Source organism: Protopterus annectens, chromosome 9.part0 (genome assembly GCF_019279795.1).
Source record: "Protopterus annectens isolate FY-2018-M chromosome 9.part0, PAN1.0, whole genome shotgun sequence".
NCBI lineage: Eukaryota > Metazoa > Chordata > Ceratodontiformes > Protopteridae > Protopterus > Protopterus annectens.
In genome coordinates this window covers 247,809,732-247,829,148 of record NC_056743.1, presented here as the reverse complement: position 1 = coordinate 247,829,148, position 19,417 = coordinate 247,809,732, and positions in this window count along the sequence as shown.

Below are 19,417 nucleotides of genomic sequence, written 5' to 3'. Positions count from 1 at the left end.
CATAAAATAAATAGAATGCCAGTCTATCATGTGTGGTCCATAACCTGTGCAGTAATCCTTTAAGCAATTTATCTTGAGCTTATTTCTTGTTTGCTGTTCATTTTTACTTTGATCATGTTTTCCCCATGAAACAAGTAGATAGTTGTCGTCAGGCAGCAGGTCATTTTTGGATGAGAAACATTTTTACAAGTGGGTGTATCACAGAGATGCTACTTTCAGCATGTTACTTGGTACTTTTATAAACCTGAATATAAATTAGGGTCTATATCACAATGTCAAACATACAAAAGTTCGATCAGTGTAATATCGAACCCTAAAGTCTGAAACCCAACAAAACCGAAAACACAGAACAGCGATTTTTTTCCCAGGGAAAAAAATTGCTGTTTTGCGACAAAAAAAAAACCTTAAACTTAAACTAAAGTGGAGGGCTTTGCCCCCCAACACCCCCCTATTTAAATATACCAACTCTGAGATTGCACCACAGTGGAGGAAATAGCAAAGCCCCAAAAACTGCCCACCGATTTATTTCCCTGGGAAAAACATCAGTGTGCTGTGGCTTTGATATTTTCAACTTTTGAACTTTAGGGTTCAATATTACAATGTTCAAACTTGTTTTAGTTTGACATTGTAATATAGACCCTATAAATTATAATTAGAACTGCAGTGCAAGGAAAAGTGGTTTGAGTTGAGTGCTGCTTGTTTTTTTATACTTGATTTTGACTGGCATTCCAGTAATGTATTTAAAAAGTAATTTATTACTTCATGCCTCACAACCTTTTTGTTTCCATCTAGATATTAAGTAATCTGTCATGTAGCCAATGCATTGAAATATTTTCTTCTTCTCTACTTCATTTTGTTTTGATTGGACTCTCATAATGATGGTTTGGCACCCAGGGCAGCATATTTAATTAAAGTCCCAGTTTTATGGTTTTGAGCATAGCTCCGCCCCATTCTGATTGGCCACACCCATTTCCATTGGCTCCACCCATCCAGTTGTCTCCTGCAACCCCCCTTTGATTTGAAGTCACCAGTCGCCACTGCATAAACCCAATAACTGCCATGCTCTCATTGAACTAGTTCAACCTACTACAAACCTTAAGTCCCTTAGATCAACTGACAAATTAATTCTACAGGTAACTAAATCCCATAACTACTATGGAGACTCCCTCTACTCTAATAAAATAGCGAGTACCTGGAAGTTACTACCCCAGCACATCCTGCAAAATTCAGACAGTCACAGATTCCTAAAAGAGCACCTCACTAATCACTGGCTATGCTCTTGCACAGTTCCAGGCTAATTACACCACCATGTTGTTTCTTACTCTAACTAAATCATCTTTGTATACATACTAACGTATACTCTCCTAGGAGACAGTGAGTTATTATTTGTTCATTTTTTCTCTTCTTCTAACCTAACCTAACAACTACTGTATGTTTAAAAAAATTTTTTTTTATTCTTATCATGATTTGTATACTCAATTGTATATTGTGAACTAGCCTCCTTGTAACTTTTAATGTAACTTTTAATCAAATATTTCTGTATTTTGTACACTGTATGTAATACACTGTATTTTTTCACTGCTGTTTTTCTGTCAGTAACTTGATGGAGCTTTTCTCCTCGGGTCTCCACTGAAAATGAGCTCCTGGCCCAGTAGGACAATACCCAGAAAACAAATGTAAATAAATAAAAAAAATAAATATAGAGTGACTTTGTTCCACATAAAATATGTGGTTTTCTGACAAATCACTGAAGAACAAAGTCACTAAATAATGACACACATTTCAGTTGCAGACTTTCTTTCCTTCAGACAGTGCACAAATATTCTCTCAGTTTTCTAAGTGCATTTATGTCTTTCTCCACATTTCTTGAGCTAAGAGCTTGAGAGGTATATATGAGAGCAGGGAAAATACAAGGAAAATCAGGTATGTTTTGCAAAACTAAAGTAATATACCTGATTTTCATTGCATTTTCCTCTATCTCTCTCTCGTACCTCTAAACTACCCAAACGTTACAAATTTTTTCCTTTAAAAAAAGGCAGCGTAGATCTTCCCATCTCCTTTGCTTGCTTTCCAAAACACTGATGTATTATGTAAGTGTGGGAATGTAAGTCCCATACGCATGTGCAGTACATCAAGGAAGCCCCAGAATACCGAAAAAAATGCAGAAGAACACCACAGTGCCATTATACAAAGGTATTATTTAAGAAAAAAATAGTATTTTTTTTCTTAAATAATGTCATTGTATAATAGCAATAACCCAGGGCTGGGTGTGGGTAATGCTGAATTTACCCACAGTTGACTTTGTTCAGTCACTTCGGCTTTTCCCTTGTGACCAAACCATGCTAACCATGGGTAAATCCAGCATTATCCACACCCAACCATGGGTTATTGCTATAGTATAGCTCTGTGAAAAACAGACTGTTTCTCTGCACTTCAGAGAGTCATAACATATCGAGAATGCTAGTGGGTTGCTGATGTGTTGTTTTCAGCTGTCTAGGGCACAGCTTTTAAACAACAGCATTCATTTACAAAAGTCAACTTGAACATAAAGTTCAAGTAGATAAAATAATGAGGTTTGGCTAGCATGCATATAACAAAGTTCCTCATTAGCACTCTTCAAGAAAAATCTTGATGAGTGGATGGGAAATAGGAAGTACACCCCAGGGATCACTTCTGTTGCTCTGCTCGACAGGGACACAGGAAATTAACTTTCTTGAGTGACATACGCCAGGTAACCTTGTTGGTTAGGCTTACTTAGGCCCTTGGGCCAATAGCCTAGTACCAACCTATGAACGTATGAACCTGTGTTTACAAGTAAGTTGTGTCATCTGTTTTTTGAGGAATATCACATTAGAGATTAAGATGAGGTAGCTAGTTTAAACCCTTCAGTAATAAAGTACCATGGCCAGTTACAAGGAAGGATCAGAGGAGGGCCTGAAAGAGCTTTGCTGTGCAGAAGAAGGGAGAGTAATACAAGATGGGTGATGTTCAGATGTAGCAAGTTGCTGATGGCAAATGATCACTTTTCTAAGAAGGTATAAATAAATGGTGGTGGCAGTTAGGGTGCAGAGAATTTAATAGTAATCTGAGGTGATGGAGCAGGAAAATGTATATTTTGGTAGTATTTGTGTCTTTTTAGTTTTTCAAAAGAAATTGTATATTTTTATAGTCCTTTGAGTTTCAGATGACTGTAGACTCATGAGTTAATCAATCCAAGTGAAGCAAATCGTTTGGAAATATATGTTAGGATGAGCGAAAGGAAGATAGCAGAATCGCATCCTCTTTATACTTTCACAGAAGTCCTCTGCAGAAATACCCACTGTTTATTTAACAATATTCAAGCAAGGAAGTTTCTTCCCATGGTTTGTGGATAGATAAGGAACCCAGTTATGATATCAGTGAGATTGATTCCAATTTACTTGAAACATTGAAACACTTCTCATTTTTGCATTCAAGAATGGATTAACAAATTAATTGAATATGATGGCCATAAAGAACAGTGGCTACAGATTTAAATTTCAGAATTAAAAAAGTTCAGTTAAATCACAAGTGCATACTAACTTTTGCAAAGAGAAATGACTAAATTATCTGAAAAAATCATTAAGTATGACAAAGTAATCAAATGTAAAAAAGAAGTTAAGAAGAGCTCTGATAGATTTTTCATATGGTTTGGTGTTTGTCTGGCAACAAAGGTATTCTTGTAATAGGACATCAGCAAAAAGAAGAAACAGTAGAGAAAGTAAAGTAGAGTGCCACAGGTGGATGTATAATGCTCAGCAGTTATGTCATTTGAAAATGTATGTCCAGTAGGGATACTACAGCTACCATCAATTCTGGGGCTAATTCTAATAGTTCATGCAACAATGACAGAGAGACTTTGTACTGAAGGAGGCATGGAAGAGTGTTGCATTTGGATTGACCTTACTTAAAGAAGCATGCAGCCAATAGCATTATGCAATCATTTTTGTACACCTGGTTCAGCTACATTCAGATAATACACATAATGGTATAAATGCACTTTAAAATGGAAGATTTAATTCTGTTTTGACAGTTGTTCTATTTTGACAGTTGCTCTCTTTCTACAAAATGTGTTTGCATCCATCCTTGACCTTTGACACACTTGTTAGTCACCATTTGTACAGTTATATGAATATTCATGTCTCCTACATGCATATTTAGTGCGCACACTGTACATTTGTTCAATGATTAGCTAACACAAGGGAGTGTTTATTTAATATTCATGCCCCTGTCATTCATATGTATGTTCATGGTTATTGTGTTTAGATGATTGGCACAGTTTAAATATTGTCTGCTTGTACTATTGGTTACTGTACTAATAAGTTATAAGTAGTTCATTGTCTTTTTGTTTACATGTGACTTTAGTTACATATAATGTAAGTATTGTTGACTATAGGTTATTCTGATGAAGCTCTTCCACCTGAATAAGAGCGAAAGCTTAATCATCTATTCAGTGTCTGAGTTTTTATTTCCTTTCTACTAGCTCAGTATTAATTACTACGCCTAAAAGAAGTCTGAATTTATATTTTTTCTTGTATCTCACTTATATTCAAAAACCCTGCATGTTGAGACAAGTTCTTCCTAAAATTTCCTATTATGTAAAAAACACAAAAATCCAGGATTTTGGTTTTTTCAGCACCACACACCAGATATAAACACATCCTTTCTTTTACTTCGGATTTCATTTGCTTCTTTACTGATTTTTTTAATTAGGCAATCTTCACAAAAAAAATCTCTTGCCTGAATTTGTTAAGCCCTTTCCATCCATCCAACCACAACCCCTTTTTCCTGTTTTTACATATGGGGTCGGGGTGTCACTTCTACAGTGAAAATCATCTAGATCCAAGGTTTACACCATTGGGTGGCTAACCCTACCATGGAAGTTTTTCCATACCACACACTCGCAAGCACACACATATACAGAGAGAGAGAGACACACACACACACACACACACACACACACACACACACACACACACACACACACACACACACACACACGCACTTATGGCCAATTTAGAGTGTCCAGTTCACCTACTGCATGTTTTTGGAATGTGGAAGGAAAGTGTTCCTTATTTCTTCTTTTAAGTTATTTCAGTCAGGTGTTTTATGAAAATGTTATTATGCCAACTTGTGTATCTTATAGTTTTTCTGTATCCATTCTTTCCACAATACCAACTTTCTACAATATTCATATTCAGTACTGTTAACTTTCATATATTTTCCCTTTGTAATTATGCAGTCAATTAAGGACAATTTTTATCATCAGCTTTTTTAGTAGGTTATCCCGACTCAACTCTAAAATGCAGTAACTGAAACAGACCACAGGCTGGACCATGTTCCGGCCTTTTTCACCCTTTTTAGTATACAAAACTCCCTCTTTAAAGAGTTTAGCCTAGTTCCCCATGTAACAGAAAAAATGTAACCCTTCACTTTAGTTTCCATATTCTCTGGTAACTGCAAAACAGAACAATAATAAGAATAATTTCACAGAATTGCAGACTTAGGTAAACTTTTTTTTTAAAAAAGAAAAGCTGCAAACTCTTCATAGAGAAGAAATGCTTTTAATTTTCTCTGTAATTTCCTTCAGTCCCTCACTCATGGTTGACTGTTACCCAGTTCTTATACTTAAATTCTCATATTCCTTAGACCCTGCATTATAAACTTGATTTTTTTTCATTATTCATGTCTAAACATTTCCTAATATTAACTTTAAGTTTTCTGTAAACTTTTCCAGAATTAACTCTTGTCTGATTACACACATTAAATCTTTACATATAAATATCACATGGAAATGCTAATGTCATCCCACATCTTCCATTCTTTGTCAAGAAACTATTTTTAATTGTACTAAAACTGCATTAATTGCATTCCAAAACCTAAGGGGCTAAAACCATAACCCTGTTTTAGAAAATAAACATTTAACCTCTCTACCCTTAAAGTCATTTATAAATCCACTGTAAAATATGTCATCAAATCCAGACATATCCAGTATCTCAGATTTGACCATGTGTTACTAGGTATTCTAACCTTTCTTCTATTATACATCCTAAAATGTTCTAAAATAACAGTGATAACTCTTAAATGTTTCTTCCTTTATTAACCTGGCATATTTCTTCTTCATAGATATCACCCATAATTTTATTTAACCTTAACTGTAAAATGTTACCATTTGAATTTTTCAGAGCTGTTGGTTTCCAGCTGTTATATTCTCTTCACCTTTCCCATTAAATTTTATTATGGTGAAGTACCTTTTAGTCCTTTCTTTTCTTACTACTTATTACTCTTGTAATACATTTCTTAAAATATCCAGTGCCTTATCATTCTGTAACTTATGAAAGCCAAACGTTATACCATCCTTACCAGGAGCTCCCCATATATGACCAACCTCAGCACCTCTATTTCTTCTGTTTACTTGTCTTTCATGTCTCTTGCCATCCCTTTTTTTTACCCCATTCAGTTTTATCTAAAGTTCTCCATACATTTTTCTTAAATATAACTAAAAATGAACATATTATATTCAGAATGCAGTGAATAAATTTTACATTATGTTCATCCAACTCTTTATTCAGTACTTCATCAGAATAAAAAATAATTAGTTCTGCAATGTATTTAAAATCTTTTTCTAAATGTCACATGATCAACATACATGAGTCAGGTCTATACCAAAATGACTATTCACTGAATACCAATCCATCAACACCTATACAACAAAATTCACTTTCGCAAACAGAAGTTTTCCCAGGGTAAAGAAGCACTCAGCCAGCACCACAACTTTGCCCTTTTCCCCACTGTAGTCAGATCTCGGAGTTGGTATATATAGTTAGGGGAGGTGTGGGGGGTGCAGCCTCCCCACTTTGATGGGTTTGATTTAGTGTGGTGTGTGTTCCAATGTGGTAGGGGCAAGTGTTTTCTTGCCCTGGGAAAACTTTCAATGTTCACTGATTTGTGTTTCGTTGTACAGCTGTCGATGGATTGGTATTTGGTGAATAGTCATTTCGATGAGGTAATATAGATCCCACCAGTCAGCTTCAAAAATATATACTTCTATTTAAACAATTAAAAAAAAATCTTCTACTTAACTGACTTGAGATTTAAACTGCACTTAAGAACTGTATGTTAATTCAAACCTGCATAATATTTATTGCAAAATGTAAATTGCTTGTAGGTTCCTTTGCTTCTGACAGATTTCTAAAATCGCATCCTCTTTCATCTAAAAAACAACTTTCAGTAATACAGAAGATTCACTTTTTAAAATGAATGCACTTAATGCTGTGCTTTTAAGGAGTTATTTTGTCAGTCTTTATTTTTATTACATAATTATGATCACAGTGTTGTGATAGCTTCCACTCTGATTTCCAAACATAGTAGCACTTTGCCAGGTAATTTATACATTTTGTGTTACAAGTAAAATTCAAATGGTGTGTACCTTATTCATTACATTTAAAATAAGGGGGGGGTTCTATATACATACACGAACACATATATGTGTGTGTGTGTGTGTGTGTGTGTGTGTGTGTGTGTGTGTGTGTGTGTGTATATATATATATATATATATATATATATACATATAAATATATAGATGGGTCTACTTTCAAATCATGTATTACCAGAAACCCGAGAAACACAAGATTGAGTCCATAACATTGAACTCCAAAAGTTAAATTTTTAAAATGTCAAAAAAACAATAAGCAAACAGATGTTATGTTGTCCCTATCTTGCCTTCCTTCTTGTTGGTTGGGTTCAGAGCCGTTCCATGGCTCCGACTCAGCCGTATTCTTAAGCTCAAGAGCTTCCACTGGCTCGAGGCTAGACCCTATCCCATCATGCCTAGCGCTAGTTACCCAGATCTCATTTGCCACTTGAAGCTTCGAGATTGCTGGATACTGGCTCAGGCTAAGTTTTTCTTTTTCTTATTATATTCTGTACTAAACTCTTAAAATCTTAAAGAAGTCTTTGTCTTTGATTCAGTAGTAGTTATCCCAGGATCCCTATCTCTGTTTTTCGCTGTTGTTATTGTTGTCCAGGCCGTCATTTTTTCCTCCAGGCCTATTCCCTTACAAATCCGTTTTTAGTTAGAGGATTCACCCTTGCTTTCACCCACTTCAGTTAGAGGGTTTCCCCTTATTCCCTCCTCCCTTTTCTGCTTAAGGAGTTAGCCATTTAAGTTAGAGGCTCTCCTCGGTTGGGGGAATTGCTTTCTAACTTAGAGGCTGTCCCCCTTCCTTTATATTCCGTTTCTTTCTATGTAAAAAAAAGTTTTTCTGATTGTTATTGTAGAGTAGTATACTTCTTCTATAGCTATAATTTTCTTGTGCTTGTTGCTGTTTTGTGCTTATCAACAATGTCTAAAGAAGCACCTAAGGAATCCAAGCCTTCTGGATTCAAAAAGTGTGACTCTTGCTCCCAAAAAATATCCTTGACTGACAAACATGCTACCTGTGTTTATTGCCTAGGAGCTGTGCACCTGCATGACTCATGTTCCATTTGTCATGCTTTCAGCATTAGAGTCCTGCAGGAGCGCATAAACAAACTTATATTGAGGGGTTTATTAAAGGGTCCCTTTGACACACCAGTGGAAGGGAATCAGGTTAAAAAAATCAGAAAAATCCTCCAAACTGACATCTCCATTGGTTCCAACCTCGGAGCCGTCGAAGCAGAAAGACAAATCCTCCAGTTCGTTGGATAAGAAACTTCTCGGGTCCGACAAGACTTTATCTCCTGTGGTTCTGTCAGTGTCCTCGGAACCATCTAGGAGTCACAAAAGGACTAGGTCTCCTTCTTTGGAAGCAGTGCAGTCTGCTCCACAGTCACCGCTTCTCCAGTCTGTGGCGGACAGTCACCCATTGTCTACCCACTCCTCTCAGCCATCCAGGAGCTTTTCAGATGATGATGTGGAGAGGGTGGTGAAGAGGCTTCTCAAGATACCGTCTGTCGCCAAAATCTTATTGAGCCCAGCCCGTATGGATGTGGAGCTGACTATTCTATCCCCCGGATCATCTATTCCTTCTTCGACTCACCTGAGCTCGGAGCCGGAGTACATGGAAGTCATTGTGGTGGAACCATTGGTTTCGAAAACCTCCAATCTCTTGGTTCTGACATCCACTCTGATCTCCTTGATACCTCCTTCTGTTGAGGGATCTGGGAGCCAAAACTTCCTTGTCAGCTTTGAGGGGGGAGTGGCATCAGATCCTTGTCTGACCCCGCTCTCCCTCTTGGAGCTTCAGCGCAGGTGAGCTTGGCTCCCATATCAGCCTCAGAGCCATTGACTTCGGTGTAGGAGAGGTCTCTCGACTCTTCAGAGCTGGGGACCCTCTTGGGCCAGAATTGTGGTGCCTTCAAGGTGATGAGGAGTGTGCCGTTCTCTCAGACAGCTCCTCCCTTGACTTCAGCTACTCCGTCCCCTATGGAGCCAGTGTCTTCCCTCTCCCCATCCCTCCATTCTAAGCATAGGGAACTAGTACCCCAGGATGCCCCATTGGGTGACTCCCCCTTCTGAAACCTCCACAGAGCATTCCCCTGAGGAGCTCTCACAGAAGATGACATGTAAGAGGAAGCATGTGGACCCCCTGAGTCCCTGACATTGGACACGGACTTGAAGGATTCAGAAAGATCTCCACAGTCCCCCCTCTGAGGATGTCTCATTGTTGGATATCCTGGAAATCCTCAAGCAGAGGGGTGGCTGGAAGTCCCTTTCCCCTTCTGAAGATGAGTCCATGTACCTGGATGCATTCAGTTCCCAACCCTTCACCTCTTGGGGGTCTCCGCCCTTTGACCCGCTGCTAGGGGTAGTAAGTCAAAAGGCGTGGAGCTCTCCAGAATCGATGGAACCAGTTCCGCAGAGGCCCAATAAGTTCATAACTGCACCAGATGACAAACCCTTCCTAACCAAGGGTGTGCCAGTTGATGCTATGGTGGTGGTGGCGGCCACTAAGAAGGAATTAGCAGAGACCTGTACTTCTGTCCATCCACTGAACAGAGTCCCTTACGATGGACAGATACGGGAAGTGTGTCTTTTCTTCAGAGACCTTTACTCTCAGGTCACTGAATTATTTATCCCATTTCACCATCTTCAGAGGGATCTCCTGAAAGAGCTAGGAGATACCCTACAGGATCCTACAGCTATGGAAGCTGCAGATAGAACTGCTTCTCAGCTTGCGACCTTATCTTCAGTAGTTAACTCCTCCATGTGGCTTATCTCCTGTGCAGCCAATGGAGCAAGTAGGGCTGCAGGCACAGGAGTCACCTTACGGAGACATTCCTGGATGTGCCTTTGTCAATTTGCAGAGCCTTTCAAGTCCTCCTTTACTAATGCCCCTTTTGATGGCTTGTCTTTGTTCGGGCCTAAGGTAAAAGAGACTCTAACTAGGTGCAAGCAGGATGGCAAGACTCTCTTTGCCATGGGAGTACATTTTTTGTGCCTTCTAGACCTTATTCCAAAGGTCAAAAAGGTGGAAAAATATGGTTCTAGAAACCCCAGGGAGCTTCACCTGATGCACGTGTTGATTCCCCCCCCTCCCAGGGCAGAGGGGGGAATAATAATAGGAGATGCCGCCCTCATGGCAGAGGACCTCCGCAGAGTCAGGGTGACAGAGATATATTCTCTGGTAGGCCCTTCCAATGTGCTCCTGAAAGGAGGCCTGCCTGTCCACCTGTGGAGGTAGTTGGGGGAAGATTATCCTTGTACCCAGAAGCCTTGCAGAATATCACAAAAGACACATGGGTACAGTTGATAATATCCAGGGGGATACAGTATTCCTTTCTCCATGCCACCTCTTCCCAGAAAACAAAAATCCATCCAAGATGCCATCCAATCTAAGGGAACAAGCAACTATAGATAAGAAAAAATAGTCATCCAAGAAGTCCCCGCAGACCAAATCGGGTCCGGAACTTACTCAAGGTTCTTTTTAGTACCAAAAAAAACAGGGGACTGGAGGTCCATTTTGGACCTCAGAAGACTCAACAAGTTTGTCAAAAAGACAAAACTCCAGATGGTGACACTGCAGTCCATACTTCCCTTCCTGGGAAAGGACAATTGGATGTGCTCCATTGATCTACAGGATGTGTACTACCATATCAAGATGGACAGGCGATCCAGGAGATTTCTACGCGTCTGGCTGGGAGCCAGTTACTACCAGTTCAGAGCGCTGCCCTTTGGCCTCACCACAGCCCCCAGGGTGTTCACCAAATGCATGGCAGTAGTCATGGCTCATCTGAGGCATCTAGGATTCCATATGTTTCCATATCTGGATGACTGGCTCCTTACCGCCACCACCTAGCATCGACTAACCGAGACAAGGGACACCACAATCTGCCTCTGCTCTCAGCTATGCATCTCTATAAACTATGAAAAGTCTGCCTTGTTGCCCTGTCAATATATTACATTTATAAGAGCAGATCTAGACACCAAAGACATGATAGCAAAATTGCCTCAGGAGAGGGTGCCGACCATTCGGCACCAAGTTGTAACTTTAAACGGGAGGAAAAAGACTCAAGCAAGATTTGTTCTGAAAGTCCTGGGCTCAATGACGACAGCAATAATGCTAGTTCTCTTGGTGCACTTCTACATGAGGTTATTGCAGTGGCTCCTATTTGCTCAGTGGTCCATGCAAGATCTACCCATGTCCCACAAAATTCTCATCACGGAGACCTGCAAGAAGGACCTAAAATGGTGGCTTCAGTCCACCTAGCTGATGATAGGCAGACCATTCGTCCTCCCCCAACCAGTGGCCACAGTGACCACAGACGCTTCCCAGATAGGGTGGGGGGGCATTATCTGTGACAGACTGTTCATGGAACTTGGCAACAACACAAGTACCACTTGCACATAAACATCCTCGAGATGAGAGCGATGCTCCTGGCGTTGCAAGCACTTCACAGCTGTCTCCCCACAGGGACGATTGCAATTCAGATGGACAACATGTCGGTGGTATGGTATGTCAACAACCAATACGGAACCAGATTCTACCCCTTGTGGCGAGAGGCCCTAAGAGTATGGAAATGGGTGATGTCCTCCCAATGCTTTCTGAATGCAATGCACATCCTGGGGAAATCCAACGTGATAGCAGACAAGCTAAGCGGGGCTATACTTATGCCTCATGAATGGTCCCTGAAACAGGACATTGCGAACCAGATTTTTTACAAGTGGGGCCAGCCTTGCTGCAATCTTTTTGCCACATCCATCAATGCCAAATGCAGCAGCTATTTCACCCTAGTCCCCCCACCGGGACAATCACCCAGGGATGCACTTGTTCACGATTGGCCCCCGGGACTTCTATATGCCTTTCCCCATTCCCTCTGATTCTCAAGGTTCATCAGAAAGCAAATTGGTGGGTTGCAAGCTAATTGTCATTGCCCCCTACTGGCCTCATCAAATCTGGTTTCCATTTCTATGACCCCATCTTCAGGAGGAGCCTTGGATTCTGGACGCAGTTCCAGATCTGCTGATGCATCAGTCAGGCACACTTCATCCTTCCTTACAGACCCTCAAGCTGATAGCTTGGTTCCTCCACTTCCTGGCTTAGCCAGACTTCCTGACATCTCCCCGGCAGTACAACATATTCTAATTTCCTCTCACATATCCTCTACGAGAAAACTGTATATTAGCAAATGGAAATGGTTCTCCTGTTGGGCTGACAAAAATAATATTGATCCTTTCTTTTACTGCACCCATTTCAAAGATTCTTGAATTCCTTGCTGAAACTTCTAACCAAGGAGCAGCAGCAGCAACTATCTGAGTTCAATTGGCTGCTATTTCCAACTTTCATGTGGGAGAAATGGGTTCCAACGTTATGCCCCACAGGCTATGCAAAGCTTTTCTGAGGGGTATTATCCTTTTAAGACCCCCAATAAGAGAACCACTTCCTCCTTTGGATCTGAATTTAGTCCTAGCTGCCTTGATTCTTCCTCCATTCGAACCAACTAGTTCTTGTTCTCTAAAAGTTTTGACTTGGAAAACAATTTTCTTGATCGCCATTACCTCGGCTAGGAGGGTATCAGAATTACAAGTGCTTTCCATTCGTCCCCTTATTTAATTTTTCACAAAGATAGGGTTTCTCTCAGAACCAACCCCTCCTTTCTACCAAAAGTTTGCTCAGAGTTCAATCTGAATCAGTCGATAGAACTACCTGTGTTCTTTCCGAACCATGACAACAAGGCAGAGTATAAACTCCACCAACTGGATGCTCATAGACAATTATGTTTTTACTTGCACAGGACACAGGAGTTCAGACAGTCTGACCAATTGTTTGTATCCTTTGCAGAAAACAAAAAGGGAATTTCAGTCTCAAAAGTAACTTTATCAAAATGGATTTCAGATACCATTACTTACATCTTTAACTCACAGAACAAACAACTGCCAGGAAAAATTCGAGGACACTCAACCAGGGCCTTGTCTACCTCTACTGCCTTTCAGGCCAGACTGCCTTTAGACTCAGTTTGTGCGGCAGCTATGTGGGTTAACACCCATACCTTCATCCCTCATTACAAAGTAGATGTGGCTTCCCGGTGCATCCTTTGGTTCCACGGTCCTAAAGAGTATTTTCCATTGAGCCACCCAAGAAGAAGGTGCTGGGGACATGGTCCCAACCAACAAGAAGGAAAGTGAGATAGGGACAACATAACATAAAGAAGCTATGTACTCACCATAATGTTCCATGTTTGTTGTCCTTGATCTCACCTTCCTTCTTGCATCCCACCCTCCGTCCCCCTCCTGGAGGCTCGAGAGGAGTTATCCATCTTTGGCTATATAGGCCTTGATTCCCTTCCTGCCTTATGGGTTGGATAGACTAAGAGTTTCTACTTATGGCTTGTTGGTTTTTCTTATATATGTACGTATATATACAAATATATTTTTTATATATGCCTATAGTTTATATATCTGCATGTTGTGGTCTAGCATTATGGGTTATCACAAACGAGATCTGGGTAACTAGTGCTAGGAATGGTGGGATAGGGTCTAGCCTCCAGCCAGTGGAAACTCTCGAGCTTTAGAATACGGCCGAGTCAGAGCCGAGGATCGGCTCCAAACCCAGCCAACAAGAAGGAAGGCGAGATCAAGGACAATGAATATGGAACGTTATGGTGAGTACATAACTTCTTTGTTCCTGCCCCCCACAATACAAAATACACTAAAAACTAAAAACAATACACTTCTTTCTTTTTTACATTTAAGCAGGGGGCAAGCCTGACACCCCCTGCTAATTAAATATATCAACTGCGAGATCGCACTACAGTAAAGAAAATGGTAAGTATACCATTCCGCGCTCTACGTCAATCTTCATGTAAACAGTATACACATCAGTTACTGTAATGCATATTTTACCAATCAAAATATATTGTAAAAACAAATAATTCAGAATTTAACACATGCATCTTTAACAAACCAGTGATGGCTTTAACAAATCATAGTGTAACACAAACTGTATATTTGCAGTTCAACAAGACCTCCTATGTAATTATAAACAACAAACTTCCTTAACATTTTAACAGCTACTACATCCCTCTCAACTTCTTAACACAAGAAATCTGGACAAAACCTAAATAATGGGGGGACAAAGGCCCAAAAATAGGGACAGATTTTTAAATATTGCTCTTATAAACTTAGAAAGATGCTAGAATATTAGGATTTGTGTTAACGTGCATTTTATGAAGGAAATAAAGTCTGAAACTCAAATATATGTCATTATTTGTTCATTATTTAGTGACCTCGGTCCTCTATGATTTGCCAGAAAACCACAGATTTTATGAGGAACAGACCAAATATTTGAGGCAAAAATATGAACATTATGCAAAAATCTGTACAGTTGAGAGGTATGGCTACTAAACGTGCAGTACCAACTCTATCTCTAACTGAACCTTCACATTACTACTTACAACACAAATATGTTTTCAGTTATAGTTTGTTCGATACATTAAACTTACCTTTCAATTATAATGACTGGTATTTCTTTTTCAAATGTTGTATTATTGCAAACCTACCCAACAATTCACAATCTCAAAACTTAAAATCCTCCATACATTTTTTTACAAACTACTAAACCTTAAAGTGATAGCATACTATTTACCAGGGCTATATTATATCATCGAACACTTAAAAAAAGCGAACGATGAATATTCAACCCCATGTAAGCGAAAGCTTACAATCTCGAAAGCTCAGAAAAGTGATTTTTTCCCAAGGGAAAAAAATCGCTGTTCCAAAAAAATAAATAAATAAATAAAAACTTGAAAGAATATATAAAGTGAGGGGCTTCGCCCCCAAGACCCCCCTACTTAAATATACCAACTCCAAGATTGCACTACAGTGTGGAAAATGGCAAAGTAATGGAAGTGGCCAAGCAAATTCTTTCCCTGGGAAAGAATTCGGTTAAATGCCGCTTCGCTATTTTGCCTTTTCATTGTTTTAAGTTTGACCAAGACCCATTCGTAGAATGTGTCTTTGGTCATCTAATAGGAACCCCTATTTACCTATATACATCATTTAGGTATTCTGATAGTTGACCTTTTAAACTTCAAGGGAATAGTAGTTTCGACATTATGGTCTTGATCTTGTGTTGTTTGGATTTCTGGTAATATGGGATTTGAAAGTAGACCCAAATATATCTATATAGCTACATATATATATATATATATATATATAAGTCCCGTACAAAAACGCCAAAATCTCACAATGCTGACACCCATATGGCCGACGCCGTATAGTCGACATTCAGAATATTGACAATGGGGAAACGCTATCTCCCAATAGTGCGGAATGGAAAAATTTCCATTCTTGCACTGTAGTGCGATCTCAGAGTTGGTATATTAAAGGTACGGGGGGGGGGGGCCGTGTTCTAGCGCTGTCAATATTGTGAGTGTCAACCACGTCGGCCATATGGGTGACAGTGTTCTGGGCTGTCGGTGTTCTGTAGGTGATCCATATATATATATATATATATATATATATATATATATATATATATATATATATATATATATATATATATATATATATATATATACATACAAACACGTATATATACATACAAACACACACAAACACACACACATACACACACACACACACACACACACACAAACACACATACACACACACACACACACACACACACACACGCGCACACACACACATACATACATAGGGACCATGACTTTAATGAAAACATTTGCTATATCAGCACACTTTGACAATGCAGATGGCTGACAGGTGTGCAAGATCGACAGCCTCCAGCATTGGGGGATATGCCCCTTTCCCATGGATAGTGCGGTGTCAGAGTTAGTATATATAACTAGCAGGAAGTATGGAGGTGTGGGGGGCTTGCCCCCTTGCAAAACACATTTATTTTTAACTTTTACTTTGCTTGCAATAGGATTTCCTCACACATGCTTGGTGCACTGTTTGAGTTGTTACCCTGTTGTGGTTGATGTTATTGACATCTGAAAGTTAAGATGGCTGTGCCCTGAATGGCTACGCCAACTCTGGGTCCTGAATGTGCATTTCATGTTTTTTATGTAGTTTTCTGTCGGTATGTCATCTGTTTGTGAAACGTTTTGTCATTGGGTGTGTGGTGACTGCAGTGGTGGTGTTTTTCTGCTTAGTTTCTGGTTGATATTACCTTGATTTTGGGGATTGTTGGTTCTTTCGGTGACCATTGAGCTGATCATGTTCGTTTTGGGCCTTTTGGGATGGTGGTTGTGTTGAGTGCAGGAATTTGGACTCTGCTGGTTCTGTTGTGTCAAGGGAATGGTCCAGATTTTGAAACGTTACTCATGTTGGAGAACAGAGCTGAAAATCTCGGTGAGAATGTTGTGGATGGAGAGGATTGTTGAGGAGACTGTAAAGTGTTCGGGCCTCAGGTAGTAGTGTGCTGGTAGTGAACTGGAGTAATCGGACATGAACGGGCTAGGACTTGGAGCATTTGTTGGTGTTTGAGATAGAGTTGGTGACAGTGTGGATGGTAGCATGGCTGCAGTCACTGTAATCACAAATGGGATGGTTACACACGGTTATTTGTAGCCTCGATGGCTTGGACTTTGTTGTTGCTGTTACTGTTATGTGTATTGTTTTTAAGTGTATGTTTTTGCACATGAGCTTAGAGAAACATAATTTCATTCAGCTTTGCACTTGGTATGGTCTGAATGACAGTAAAGTTTTACTTTGACTTTGACTGTGACACTGATGTATGGGTGTCAATTATAGTAAATACACCCATAGATATATATCAACATTGTGAGCATGCACCACCAGGGAATGTTCCATTTTCAAGGAAAACCAGATTTGAGATAAAGACTGGTTGAGCTCAATGCAATAAGAAATAAAAACTAAACCAACGAGTCAAACATCACATAAAAACAGGTTAGTTTAATAAAATATGTTCCACGGACCTAGTGATAAACATTTTGTCCTATAAGTTGAATTCAATGCAGTGCAGTGTCTCAAATAAGGGACTTTCTTTTGATCCTGCTAAAGGATTCAAATTATGTGATGTTCTCACTGATTAGAAACTGTTTGTCAGAAATCTCTCTCTTAAAATATTATATGGTTGTTGTACACAATAGGTTTCTAATTGTAGAAAACCTAGTCAGTTTACTCCAGTGAACCCACCTCTGGTTGAAGCCTTTCATAAGATTTGTGAACATGATATTCGTCAGTTATTAGGGCAGAAACACAGAAAACATTTCTGTAAGCCTACTGATATGGAATATAGTACTTTATGTGAGATTATTTCTCTAGATTGTGTACGAATACATCCAGTTGATAAAGGTGGCGCTGTAGTAATTATGGATTAACAACCAAATATTTACAGTGTATGAATTGTTTACTGAATGACTCATCTACATATTGTGAGTATTGAAGTTTTGAGTTACATAGTTTTACTGCTAAATTATATTCAGGTCTGCATGATTTATTAATGGAAGATGTTACTGATAAGTATTTGCTTGACTATTTTTAGTTGAACATCCAACCATACCTATTTTATATGGTCTCCCCAAAGTACATAAATCCTTGGTTAATCTACCAATGAGACCAACTGTATCTGGATGTGGGTGGGCAACTGAACCTCTCTCTATAATTGTTAAGAGGATGCTTCACCCTGCCCTAGACAATGTAAAGAGTATTTTGAAAGACACTAAACATTTTATCTGCTGTTGTCCATCTTCATCCATTCTTGATTCTTGGATATGGTTCCGATCCTCAGAATGGAGCCAGTCCAACCATTACTTAGCTCACACTAGCCAAAAAACCTCTCGAGCTACTGGTCTACCCATAATGCCCCTTTCTACATTACCCCAGATCTCATTTGCCACTCTTACAGCTAAAACTTGTCAGACGATTCTTCTCTCAGTGCAAAGTAAATATTTATCCTTTTTCCCTTAAAATATTTCTCTGTTTTTGATATTTAACTTCTAAAACCCTTTCCTGGTCTTACTCGTTTGTGTGTGTGTGTTTATCCTTTTACCATTGGTAATTCTCACTACCACCATTGGTAGTTTTTCCCCTCCCCTTACCATTAGGTAATCACTCTATCTACCATTGCTGGTAGTTTTTTCTAATTGTGTTGTTTGAAATCTCTTCCTTCCTTCCTTTCCTATCTATCTTCTGCCTCTCTTCATTTTTTATTTGGGACAATGGCAAACAAACCAAAAACTTTTCCTTCAGGATTTAAACAATGTAAAGAGTGCGGCAGAAAAATGCCGAACTCAAATGATCATGATTGCTGCATTTATTGTTCGGGAATGCCTCATTTAAGTGTTGACTGTACTATCTGCCAGGGTTTCAGTAACAGAGCCCTGGTAGAATGTAAAAACAAACTGATTCTTAAAGGGCTTCTTAAAGCCCCTTTCGAAGAAGCTTTGTCCAAGGCCTGTCTCCTCCAGACACTGCTACCAAACTACCCACTCAGTGTTGACTTCTCCCTCGGCACCAACTGTAAAGAAACACAACATGCTTCTGCAGGTTCCTGTTCAGAACTGAGACCTAAGGTTCCAAAACTGACGGAACGAAGTGAAACATCGATGGGTTTGACACTGACTATGAGACCCACACAGATCATTGCTCCTATCACTTCCACATTGCCTACATTTCTGACATCAGCACCAATTGTCACTACTGCCATGTCAATGCCAATATCTCCTATGGCCCCATAGATGATGCCAAAGATTGATTTTCATATACAGGGGCAACTCCCTAGCCCCTTTCTGGAGAGACCCGAGTCCCGTTCTGCATTTTCCATTCTCTTCACCAGGACCCTGTCAGAACTTGATGTTGTTAGGTTGGCGGATCAGATTCTGACAGCCAGGGGTCTTCCCCCATCTTCTCAACCCCATCTCCCTTCTGCTGCAGGGGGTTTCTCTCCTACGACCCCTTTTTATTCTCCTCCTCTGACTTCCTCACAGGCTT